The 13,639-nt window shown below is 43.1% G+C and overlaps 1 long non-coding RNA gene across 1 annotated transcript in view; it reads left to right on the top strand.

The window, feature by feature from the left end:
- Positions 1–365: 365 nt before the first annotated feature.
- LOC135979019 (uncharacterized) overlaps positions 366–13,639 on the top strand; it is a 57,344-nt gene continuing 44,070 nt past the window's right edge. Inside the window, exon 1 of the long non-coding RNA XR_010596357.1 lies at positions 366–494. This is a non-coding gene — a long non-coding RNA (uncharacterized LOC135979019). The remainder of the gene's footprint in view (positions 495–13,639) is intronic.

Below are 13,639 nucleotides of genomic sequence, written 5' to 3'. Positions count from 1 at the left end.
CATTCTGGGGTGCAATCCAGACCAGTTAGCACTGTGTCACTGCTTGTCCTGTAACCTGGGGTGCCTCACAGTTCTTTGCTGTTGTAACTCCCAACTTGGGTTGCTCACAATCAGCCTGCCAGCATGCAGCTCACACCCTGAGTGCCTGCGTATAGTCACAGCCCTTGGTCCAGCAGCTCTGACTCCACCAACCAGGGTGAGAGACAGAGAGAGGGAGAATACGCGGGGTGTTTTGCCCCTCTCTGTTATCGTGCAGTCACCCTTTGAAATGCATTTTTCAGGGAGTTACCCCCAGATAAAATTCCTTCCCACGGTGAAGACTGAGGCATGGTGAAAGAGGTTCTATGTTGTTGTTTGTTAAAATGCAGATAGACCTGTTCCTGCCCCCTTCCGTGGCCAAAGAATGGCCACTCCACTGGTGATTGCCAATCCACTTTGATGACACCTGGCTAGAGGCGTCAGCTTGTCCTTTGTCTTTGAGAAACACCTGTCTGGTAAGCGTATTTCAGTCATAATTCCAGATTATGTTCATAACTTTACATATAATGTTGCCACACCCATTTCACCATATTATTAATCAGTGAGTTATTGGTTTTCAAATGACACCTCACAAGGCATGTATCGTACAAAGATTATGACAATAGCGTATAGGGTGTGAATACTGGGGTGCACTCAGTCACAGGGAGCACAGTGTTTGATATTGAAAAGCTCCTCCCTGGACAGTGAAGAGGGGCATAGCAGAGATTAGTTGGGCTTTGCCCCCTCCCCATGCTGTCTGGCAGAGGGGAATATACCACCACTTTTAAAGGGTAAACACAGATTTGTGCTCCCCCCATACCACCAAGCTAGTAGAATCTGGCTCCAGATTGACACTGGAATTTTTAGTGACATTTATGACATTAACATTTCAAACTTTTCGGTGCGTTATAATTTGCTATTTATTACACTCACAGAACTACAGGGGCATCGGTGAGGAGGCAGACACACTGCTGGTAAAGCTCTCTTCTTCCCATACAAGTCCATGTACCAGCATGGGCTTAACTACCTCTACTACATTAATTACCTCTTAGGTAGACAGTTGAAGGGAATTCACTGCTGTTGAGTAATTTCTATGTCTATAAATCATTTTAGAAATTCTTATAAGGGCAGAAACAAGATTTTGAGTTAAAAGGTTTGGAACCTCTGCTATCTGCTTGTTCTGTGACCTTCGATAAATCACTGCATTTCTCTGTGCCTTACTATTCCTATTTTACAAACAAGGAAACAAATACTTGTTTGGGAGCTATGAGGCTTCATTTGATGGTGGTAGATTTGGGTTAGGGCACTGTGAATAAAGTTCAGACCAACTGTCGCACTTTATCTACAGAACAGGTATAGGCTGGGCCAACAGAGACAACCATGGGTAGGTGTCTCCCAGCTCCCTCTGAATCAAAGACTATACACCACGTAGAATCAAAGCTCTCTTCCTGTCTGGGGTTTGGCTTTATTAACAGTGTGATAACAAAGTTCAGCTTGAGCTTTTTCACCATGTTTAGGGGCTTCTACAGTTCCTACCTCAGGACTGCTCAAGTCCCATCCTGGGTTCTCTGTTTCTCCTTGAGAAAGCCACTCCTGCCTCCTTTATATCTAAGTGGGATATGTTAAACCAGCCACAGCTACTAGTGGGAGCATAGCTTATTTCTCCTCCCTCCCTTCCCCAGATCCGGCACTGGCTGCTAAGGCACAAGTTATATACTTACTTGGAGAACTACACTTGGAGGTCTACACTACCCGGTAGTTCGGCGGCAAGCAAATCGAACTTCTGGGTTCGACTTATAGCGTCTTGTCTGGACGAGATAAGTCGAACCCGGAAGTGCTCGCCGTCGACTGCGGTACTCCAGCTCGGCGAGAGGAGTACCGTGAAGTCGATGGGGGAGCCTGCCTGCCGCGTCTGGACTGAGGTAGGTTCGAACTAAGGTACTTCGAACTTCAGCTACGTTATTCACGTAGCTGAAGTTGCGTACCTTAGTTCGAATTGGGGGGTTAGTGTAGACCTGCCCTAAGACAATGTTTTGTTAAGGAGTCCAAATTCAGTGTGAAATATTCAGTGGGGAAAAAAATAAGTCCCTCGGTCATATACAATCACAAATGGGGGATTGGATGCTTGAACATATATAGATCTAGTTCAATAGAAGAAATTCCATAATGTACATCAGACTGGATAGTACTGTGTAAGGTAAATAATGAAGATAAAGAGCAATAAAGAAAAATCCCAAACAACTCATGCATATTTAATTATTACACAAAGAGAGAAAAGCCACCCTTCTGAAGTTAAAGGGCCATTTCCAATGAACTACTTCAAAGGTTTGAGAATGGGAATGACACATACAGTGATCACCCCTAACATTTATGGAGATAGCTGCTATATATATATATATCTTTGACATACTTGGCTGACACACTCATTGAATGATGACACACTCGGTACAAAAGGCAAAACACACGTCTGCTGCACAGATCTGCCACAGTATGTGCCTCTGACACTCCAGTGAACAATGCTTCAAAGCAATAGCATGCACAGGATCCTGGAACAGAAAACAGGGTTAACGACACATATGGCCTGATTTTCAGTCCAAATTTTATCAAACCTCCCTTTTGCAGGTGTACTTTTCTGCTTGCAAATATGTCTGCGTGTATGTTAAATATGTCTGCATACAGATGTGTTCATAAAGTACCGCAGCCCAAGTATTTAGACTGAGAAGTGACCCAGAGGCAGCAACAAGAGTAGAGTCAGAGGAGGAAGGGACACTGAATAAACAAGAATATGTAGAGAACTATGTGCTGCCTTTGACGCTGGCACTGTTTTTATCTTCTGACGGCAAGGGAGTGCAGGGAGTTTGAAGAGTGCATGCAGTTACTGTGGGAGCAGGTGATGGAGAAGAGAAAATGTATATGTGACCACGCAAAACCAACCAACGCAGCTTAGACTCTGAAACCTGACTTGGTTCTATGAACTGCCAACACCTTGAGATTTGTAGAAATTATTTGGTGAGTAATTTTGAATGACAAATGCATTCAGGAAAAATCATGATCTGTTCACAGACAAATTTTCAATCAGAAGAAAAGGGGAAATTCATCAGATACATTTTTTACTAGTTATTCCCAATCTCTATTAAGAATTCAAAAATCAGAAGTCACTTCCGCATTTCTATTTTGCCTGAATAAAAAAAAGGGCTAATAGGAAAGATGACACAGTAGCTGTTCAGATATTATTTAAAATATTATGATCGCCTTTAAAAAGGCAGGCATCTGAGAGGAAGTACTCCTGCTTTGCATAAAATACATTGGTTTAGCATCAGTATTACCACTCTGTTATGTCAGAGCTACAGTTTTAATTTCCAAACCTTTGAAATCTCATAATTTTGCATCATGCTATGGTAATCAGCAGCAGCTCTTTAATAATGTAGAGGTTTTAAATAGACTTCAGGTAGAAATGACTATTCGTATGGCCAGACACATTTGTCTGAATCCAGAGACACCTATTTCTGGACTCCTCTTTGAAAGTTTCAATAAATTACAGTAACTGGCTTTGCAAAAAATACCTGGGTATATATAAATGTCAGACAAATAAATGTAAGCATTCCATTTTTCCATTTTGACAAAGGCAAATTGGCACATGATGAATAGTTCGATATAAGGTTTATATGGTCCCAAATAATACTGATAATTTAATTTGCCCAGTACTTTAACTAATTCTATGGCATTGTGGAAGGGGATAAAAGGTGAGTCTATTCATCCTTCCCAAACAATTATATTTGATATATGTTTAGCAGAAGGTTTCCTCAGTGCGACAGAGCAATTCACTTTGAATATTTAATTACCTTCTATTATTCTGTGCAATTTAAATCAGCCCCTAAATGGCTCCACTAATATGGGAATTTATTTTTTCTGACTTCTGACTATTAGAGAAAGGCTGATAAGTTTGTTAATTGTCCATAGAAGAAACAAGACTCAGTTTATGGAGCATATTAGACTAAATGTTTTAGTTCATTAGACAGATAAGCCTGAGATTTAAAAACTGTCTGACAGTAAGTGCCAAAGATTGAACACCAAAGATAATAGGGCTAGATTGTGACATTTAACCCCAGCCCTCAGAAGTGGGTGGTGCAGAGCTGCAGTGCCCTAGGGGGAGCTCTGGGAGGAATTGTGCCTTAGGAAAGGGACGGCATTGCCCTATCTTGTCAGCATGCAGGAGAAATGAACGCAATACAGTCGCTCTGAAATGGTGCAACCGACTTCTATCTTCACAGCTGTGCAGTCTGGGGGGCCTGTGTAGAGGTCTAGCAAGCCCTGTCTTCTCTGTCTCCTTTGGAGAAAATTATGCTGTGGCGGAGAGGCGTGGGAGAGGGAGATGGTCATGTGCCCTCCCTCCTGAGTGCAGAGGCTGTAACTGTCGCCAGCCCCTGTGTGAATGACCCTGTGTTTTTCCCTCCTCTCCCCCACACCCCAGCTCATGCAACAACACCTAGGAGGGCAGAAAGAGAAAGAAGGAAAGAAAGAAAGAAAGAAAGAAAGAAAGAATGCCTGGTACAGGTGCACTGATGCTCTTTTATAGATCAGAGGGCTTTGAGAGAATTCCACTAATGAGGCCTTAGAAGGTGATATGTGAGAGACCAGGATTTCATTAACTACCTCCCAAGTCAAATCTCTGTGATGATGTATTATTTTTGATAAGGGAAAAGCTGCCAGCTTGCTCCAGAGCAAAATAGCAGACACACCAAATACCAGGAATTCTACTTAAGCCTTTCAAACCTATCTTTGGCATCTGCATTTTCAGTAGGATCTCTCCCTGTCCCCCAGGAGAAGGACGTGTTGTATGTTTGGGGTCAAATAGGCGCAATTTGTCAAGAACACTATAAAAACATATAACTTTAACTATCTTGTAAAGATCTTTAAAATACTTTTACTGTGAAAACCGATATGTAAAACTGTTATTTTTTCCTTCTTTACCTAGTTTCCCATTTGATCTCGATGACAGTCCTTCAGTTAAACTGTTCTCAGTGAACTTAAATATAGTAACAGAACAAAGCATTCAAAAGGGTGTCCTGACTACTGGCTAGCACAGAATTTACTTCCCAAGCAGATTCAATGGCTGTATTCAGTACATCTCAAATGCACGCTTTACGAGTTACCTGTGCAATGCTAAGGAGAGCAAGTAGGAATGATCCTCTGTTAGCACAGGTATGTGAGGCTACTATGAAAGTCCAGAGAGCGGAACCCAGCTCCCATTCCCTAGTCAGAGAGGTGAGCTTTCCATTATGTAAGGGGGAGGGGCCTTATGGGAGGCATTTGAGTTATCATTTCTAGTAACCTGCAACAATAGGTGCTGGACAAGTTACATTTAGGCCATCTAGGGATGGTTAAAAGGCACACACAAAACTAGTTTTGGTGGCCAGACCTTAATAACCAAGTTGAAAAGTTGGCCAAAGGACATATGGAAGTTAACTGAGATCGAATGCACCAAAAGAGGCTCCTTTTTGCTCCTGGTATACACAGGGCCGGCTCCAGGCACCAGCCCACCAAGCATGTGCTTGGGGCGGCGCCTGGAAGGGGGCGGCGTGGCGCTCCGGCCTGAGAGCAGGGCCGCGACTGGGCTCATTGCCCTCCCTGCGACGCTCCGGCCGCCGGGGAGAGCAGAGAGCCCCGTCTGGGCTCTCTGCCCTCCTCCCGGCACTCTGGCCACCGGAGGCTCTCTGCCCTCCCCTAGGGCGTCAAAAAAGCCAGAGCCGGCCCTGGGTATACAACATCAGCGTACATCACTGGTGCGCTACTTGGCTTGTTTGCAAGCAGAGAGGAAAGCTAGCCCAGTGGGTAGTAGGATAGCTTAGGGCTTGGGATTAATTTCTTGCTCTGCAGCTATGTAACCTCAGGCAAGTCAATTAGGGTGACTATTTTATAAGTGTGTAAGGGAAAGATTCAGAAAAGGACTTAGGTGCATGGAATTCATAAAACTCCAGAGTAGCTGCTGCCAAATCTGGTAGGTGGCCAAACTCCCTCAGTGCCTACACTTTTGCAGTAAAAGTTCCCTAGGTGCCTACATTTCTGCTTCTGAGCACATGCCTTGTTGTTCCACACCAGGCATCCAGACGCCTGAGCCCCAGTGCAACTCTCACACCAGGGGAAGATAGGTGTTAATCTACTCTCTCTCTCTCAGCCCAGTGATTAGGGTACTCACCTGGGATGTGGGGGACCCTGGTTTAAGTCCTCTCTCCACCTGAGGCAAGAAGGGATCTGGAACCTCTCTGGAGAGTGCTCTAATCACTGAGCCTATGGGATATTCTGATGTGTGGCTACCTCAGTCTGTCCTGTGGAAAGTATTCCACTGTGGATAAATAATTAGAGTCATTGTGCCAGAGAGAAAGAGAGCTCAACAGAACAAACAAGCATGAGAATGATTCTGTAACCGGGTAGCTAGTGCACTCACCTGGGAGACTCGGGATCCAGTCCCCCTGCTCCAATGCCTTTTTAAATTACCCTGGTCTACAATTTTTGAGAAGTCGTCTGCTTCGGAGATAAAATGCGCTATTTATTATGTATTTTGATGTGCTGAATTCAAATATGACAATTAAAACAACTGATTGGCTACTGTTTCTAAGATATTTAAGTTTTTACATTTTATGTCTATGTATATTGTGTAGCTAGTAGAGTTTTAATCATAAATTGTAAACCTAGGTCTTTTCATGTGTTTATGGCTGCTTTACATGATAATATTTCACCTGTCCTGTTTATGTAACACTTTAAAAATCAGCAAAAGGGTTATATAAATAAAATTTATTATGAAAGAAAAGGCAAAAAACTATTATGTACATAGTTTAGTCCTATTCAGTGTCTACTCGGCGCTTCTTGGCTTGTCTCTTGTATTCATTAAATGGAGCATCTCTTGTCACTGTCCAGCAATAGTCTGCAAGAATTGATGGGCTCCATTTGCCCTGATAGCGTTTCTCCATTGTTGCAATGTCCTGGTGAAATCGCTAGCCGTGCTCGTCGCTCACTGCTCCGCAGTTTGGTGGAAAAAAATCTAGATGAGAGTGCAAAAAATGTATCTTCAGTGACATGTTGCAACCAAGGCTTTTGTATGACTTGAGGAGGTTTTCCACCAACAACCTGTAGTTGTCTGCCTTGTTGTTTCCGAGAAAATTTATTGCCACTAACTGGAAGGCTTTCCATGCCGTCTTTTTCTTGCCACGCAGTGCACGGTCAAATGCATCATTTCGAAGAAGTTCACGAATCTGAGGACCAACTAAGACACCTTCCTTTATCTTAGTTTCACTTAACCTTGGAAATTTTCCATGGAGGTACCTGAAAGCTGCTTGTGTTTTGTCAACAACCTTGACAAAGTTCTTCATCAGACCCAGCTTGATGTGTAAGGGTGGTAACAAAATCTTCCTTGATTTAACAAGTGGTGGATGCTGAACACTTTTCCTCCCAGGCTCCAATGACTGTCGGAGTGGCCAGTCTTTCTTGATGTAGTGGGAATCTCTTGCACGACTATCCCATTTGCAGAGAAAACAGCAGTACTTTGTGTATCCAGTCTGCAGACCAAGCAAGAGAGCAAAAACCTTCAAATCGCCACAAAGCTGCCACTGATGTTGGTCATAGTTTATGCACCTCAAAAGTTGTTTCATGTTGTCATAGGTTTCCTTCATATGGACTGCATTACCAACTAGAATTGATGGCAAAACATTGCCATTATGCAGTAAAACAGCTTTAAGTCTCGTCTTTGATGAATCAATGAACAGTCTCCACTCATCTGGATCGTGAACGATGTTGAGGGCTGCCATCACACCATTGATGTTGTTGCAGGCTACAAGATCACCTTCCATGAAGAAGAATGGGAAAGATCCTTTTGACGGTCACGGAACATGGAAACCCTAACATCACCTGACAGGAGATTCCACTGCTGTAGTCTGGAGCCCAACAGCTCTGCCTTACTCTTGGCTAGTTCCAAATCCCTGACAAGGTCATTCAGTTCACCTTGTGTTATGAGGTGTGGTTCAGAGGAGGAGGATGGGAGAAAATGTGGGTTCTGTGACATTGATGGTTCAGGACCAGAAATTTCATCCTCTTCCTCTTCCTCGTCTGACTCAAGTGAGAATGATTCTGGTGCATCAGGAACCGGCAGTTCTTCTCCATGGGGTATTGGGCGTATAGCTGATGGAATGTTTGGATAATGCACAGTCCACTTTTTCTTCTTTGACACACCTTTCCCAACTGGAGGCACCATGCAGAAGTAACAATTGCTGGTATCATCTGTTGGCTCTCTCCAAATCATTGGCACTGCAAAAGGCATAGATTTCCTTTTCCTGTTCAACCACTGGCGAAGATTTGTTGCACAAGTGTTGCAGCATATTTGTGGGGCCCACCTCTTGCCTGATCTCCAATTTTGCAGCCAAAATAAAGGTGATAGGCTTTCTTAATCATAGTGGTTATACTGCGCTTTTGTGATGCAAAAGTCACTTCGCCACAAACATAGCAGAAGTTATCTGCACTGTTCACACAAGTACGAGGCATCTCTGCTCACTTTGGCTAAACAGAAATGTGTCCCTTTGCAAAATCAAACACTGACAAATAAGAGCGCACAACACCGTATGATTTCTAGAGCTGATATAGGGCAATTTGTTCAGCAGAGTGATGTAAGCTTCGTTATGATTGCATCATCCATGACTTCTAGGAATAACATGATGAAATTCATATCATGTATGACGCAATACCAGCTTCAGATTGCATCATTCATTGTTTTGCCTAAAAAGCAAGTACTGTCCAAACCCGGTCATAGATTTATTCATAGATCCAGTCAAAGATGTATTTTAGTCATTTCTGGTTTAAATTGAGATCCCTTCCCTTTATAACTCACTTATCCTCCGCCATTCCCAAGTCAAGGGTTGTATATACTGACCCAACAGCATATCTTGAAAACTAGAGCCAATCAACAATTTTAAGCATCATTTTCGTTCTCAGTGACCTAGAATTAGTAAAATTTGACTACATTTATTTCAGAAGCATTTTGGCTGTAGAGCAGTGTTATTTATTCAGTGTAACCACTTCAACAGGAGAAACTGAGGGAGCCCCATATCAGAGTATCCCAGAGCCCCCTGGCTAGGGCACACAGCTGAGAAGTGGCAGATCCTTGTTCAAATCCCTTTGCCCCCTGAGTTGGAGAAGAGACTTGAACCAGGGGTCCGCCACATCCCAGAGGAGTACGTTAACCTCTGGGCTATAAGGTAAATTGGGGTTCCTTCTTCTCTCCTCTATCTTGCAAAAACTGCATAGATGACTAACCCCGAGAGAAGGTTTGCAGTTGAGAATTCATGCAGCCTAAATTTAGGCACTGAACTCCCTGATGGGGTGGAGCTTAGAACACACCCCTGGCCTTAGCCCCTTACATTGGCTAGAATAGGCAGGGAGCTGCTGAGCATGTAGGCTTTTATGAATCCCTTTTACAGGCGCTGATCTCTCCTCCATTCACTGTTTAGGGAGCCTAGGCCCTTAACTCAGGCTGTGAATTCTAGCGATTTTCTAGCTGCCTAAAAGGTAGGCGCGGCAATGCTTAGTGTTGCCATGAGTAAGTTCCTTTGTGAATCTAGCCCTAAGTCCCATTAACCTAACATCATAGGTTACAACAAGGGAGGTTGTGGAATCCCCATCATTGGAGGTTAAGAACAGGTTGGACAAAAGCCTGTTGGGGTGGTCCTGCTGCAGCACAGGGCGCTGGACTAGATGACTACTTGAGGTCCCTTCAAGCCTTACAGTTCTATGATTCTATAACACAGTCAGGCAGTTTTGAAAAAAAATTACCCTTAGTTTCTCTATGCCTCAGTTCTCCATCTGCAAAATGGGGTTACTATACTTTCTATCCTCACAGGGAAGAATAAATACGGAGGTGAAGATAAATACAATAAAGATTGTGAAGCCCCATCACTGTGTTAATGGGGGCCATATAAATATTGTAGATAGGTAGAGCAGCTCGACAGTGGTAACACTCCCCAAATTGCTAGGCCTGGGTGAACAGTTCATTCAAAATGTTAAAGAGGGGAATATAGTCTATGTAATCCCAAAAGGGTACTCAGGAAACAAACAAACAGAAACCTGGCCAACTGGCGGGGGGGGGGGGGAATCAATGTACGATATGCAACTTCAGCTATGAGAATAGCGTAGCTGAAGTCGACGTATCTTAGATCGACTTACCTCCCGTCCTCACGGCGCGGGATCGATGGCCGCGGCTCCCCCGTTGACTCCACTTCCACATCTCACCCTGGTGGAGTTCCAGAGTCGATGGGGAGCACGTTCGGGGATCGATTTATCGTGTCTAGATGAGTCGCGATAAATCGATCCCCGATGGATTGATTGCTACCAGCCGATCCGGCGGGTAGTGAAGACGTACCCTTAGACTCAAAATGGGCCCTATGTGCCCTTCCATCACAATGAGCTCCAGTGATATACACAGTAAAGTCAAAGATGACACAACCTGGCATAGACATACTAATCATGTGGCAGAGCCACAGCCTAATTATAGCCAACATGCTAGAGAGACTCCTTTATTGTGACTGGCAACACCATCAACTGGGTTATAATAACAGAGAAATCTAGCAAAGTCTACACATTTGTCTTGCATGGGGAACTGGAGCAAGAACTAACTATAAGTATCCCTACACCAGCTACAAAGACCATAGTTCAACTCGATCAAGGAATTGCACCTTAAATTCAAGAAAAGATCAGCCAGTGACCTTTGAAAGCCAAACATTGCTGAACTAGAAAGATATTTACCTACCCATCTTATTAACAGTTATTGGTTAGTTCAGTAATTTTCACTAGACTCACAGTGCCATTTATTCAGCATTAAACTCACACTTTGGAGGAAGTTTTGAATCTAGAGGTGAGGTGTTTTATAGGCATGCTAGGGTGTTTGCAGTGATGGTTGCAATACTGGAAAGTGTTAGAGCAAACACTTTTCCTACTTTGCACAACACTTAATTAAAAAACAAATATTTATAAGTCAAAAAACTTTTATCTTGGGCATTTAATAATGATGCTATTGTTCCACCACTGGGAAACGGATGAGAATTTGGTTTATTGCAATAAGTAAATATGCAAGATGCTTTCAGCCCAACTGTTTTCCTCCTTAGCCCTGTCCTTTCACTCTCTTCGCACATCCTTTGTCATTCCTCTCCTGTCCTCATTTCGTTCCTCAACAAGCCCATTTTGGGGTTGCTTAATTCCCAGTGTGCTGCTTGATTTCCACTCTGAAACTCCATTATGTCTAGGGCTCACTATGACTGCTCCTAAAGTTTGATGGACAAAATATTTTAAATAATAAACTATGAGGAATTTAAGAAAGAAAACCAGGATCTGTAACAGGGTTCACAACAGCTGAAGAAACCTGCCCAATGAACAAGGGGAACGAAGAACTTTCAAAATGAGAGGTTTAATAGACATATCAAATTTTGCTGCACAAATTGATGTAAATGAATATGCCAAAGGAATGAAGTTCTAAAAAGTTGTATCAGAAAACAAAGATCTGACTTCTAAAATAGTTATTCTTGGTGTAGTAGTTATTCTTGGTGTAGGAGTCAATCATGTGGATAGTCATGACCACATCAGGTGAATGAAAAAAAACTGTACCCTGCCAGCAAAGGTCCCAAAGTTGTAGAGCCCTGGAGGGATGGCAGCAGTAGAAGTAATGTATATGCTTTTATTATGTACAAAATTAGCAAAAGCTTAGATCAGTTGCTGGGGAGCTGCATCTACATTATCTTTTGGAGGAGCTAGAGTACTGAGTCATGATCTCAACTCATAAACCAAACATCTTATATAGTTTTTTCTATGCATGGCTGTGTGTAGGCTGAATTTGTATCTCAGGTATGAAAAGATTATTCTCACTGATAAAACATGCCTTTATCAGATTGACAGGGAACAAGAAAACAGATGGCAATGTCTTTTTTTTTTGTATCATTCTCTCTTCATTTGTACAGGCAGGGCCAAACACAGCCCTCAGATGCAGTTGTGCAACTTAACTTCAGTGGGATTTGCTCCTGACCATCTAAGGAGAGAATTTGCCTTTAAAGCGCTAAACTTTCTGATATGCTCACTCACTCCAAAGATACCCTGGGAACGAATGAAGACATAATATGCAAAATAGAAACTGTTCAATCCAGTCCTCAGCTGAAACTGATCACAGCAGAAGGAGCACACAAGCATATAGAAATGAGCCTGAGCGAGGAAGTTTGGATCTTGGATCCAAATTTTACTTATGTTTGAGGGTGTTCAGATTTGTGGTTTCAATTTGGGCCTTTTATGGACACGGGTTCAAACCAGGACATCAAGAGTATGTCTACGCTACAATTAGACTCCCACAGCTGGGCTCGGGCTAAGGGGCTGTTTAATTGCAGTGTTGATGTTCGGGCTTGGGCTGCAGCCTGAGCTCTGACTCTCCCACCTTTCAGGGTCCTAGATCCCAGGCTCCAGCCCAACTCAAACATCTACATGGCAATTAAACAGCCTAGTGAGCCTGAGCCAGCTGGCATGGGCCAGCTACGAGTTTTTAATTGTAGTGTAGACATCCCCTTAGATCTGGAGCCAAGCGTTCCCAAAACAGAGAGGTGATTAAATTGGACCAGTTCCTAATTGTGATTTCATGGAGGCAACATTTCAAAGGCATGTTGACTAATCACCCAAATTAATGGGTAATTAACCAACATATTGTCTTGCAATGGAAAGGGGACTCTACACTATCAAAAGTCAACGTTTCAATGTTCTGTGGTTCCTTAACAAAAAGCTATTGTATTCTACAATAATCCTCCATAAGACTATATTATTATTTATATAGCTGCCATAACATGGTACTTTGTGAAAAGTAGCATATGTTAAATAAAGAGCAGAGTAGCTGTCCCAAACAGCTTATACTGCACCCAGAAGATACAAGTCAGTGCAATACAGTGTGTCATATGCAATACAAAAGAATATAGTTAGGAGTGAAATAAGCAAACAGGATGGTATGTGGTCATTGCATCTGGAATGTTTTGCAAAGCAAGGGCTCAAACAGTCACAAAACTTACTACCATGTACAAAGTACTCCAATGAGTGGTCCCATTGATTTGAATGGGACTATTTGTAACAGAAGCATTCAGTTTGCTAATACACCTCTACCCCGATATAATAATGCAACCCAATATAACGCGGTAAAGCAGCGCTCCAGGGGGGCGGGGCTGCGCACTCCGGCGGATCAAAGCAAGTTCGATATAACACGGTTTCACGTATAATGCGGTAAGATTTTTTGGCTCCCGAGGACAGTGTTATATTGGGGTAGAGGTGTATTTGGCATGGTCAGGCCCCAAGGTACGCTGCAGTGTCTTGGATCACCTCAGTAGAATGCTCTCATGTTTTTATACAGGATGCCAGTGGGTAAGAATAGGGGAAATGAAATCTGTCCACTTACTAAGCTTGTTCAGCACCAGCAATTATCAGCTGCCCTGTGTATATCAATAAGCTCTCTCTATTTGAGCAGCTGGGGTGGTGTTTTCCAAAGTGACTGCAGTGTAGTGATTAGATTGCTGTCTCCTGCCAGCTAGCACATTGAGGCTGCTGGCTGAATAACAACTATGGT

Source organism: Chrysemys picta, chromosome 1, assembly GCF_011386835.1.
Source record: "Chrysemys picta bellii isolate R12L10 chromosome 1, ASM1138683v2, whole genome shotgun sequence".
Lineage (NCBI taxonomy): Eukaryota > Metazoa > Chordata > Testudines > Emydidae > Chrysemys > Chrysemys picta.
The sequence above is the reverse complement of the archived record's forward strand: the minus strand, read 5'-3'. Positions and strand labels throughout refer to the sequence as shown.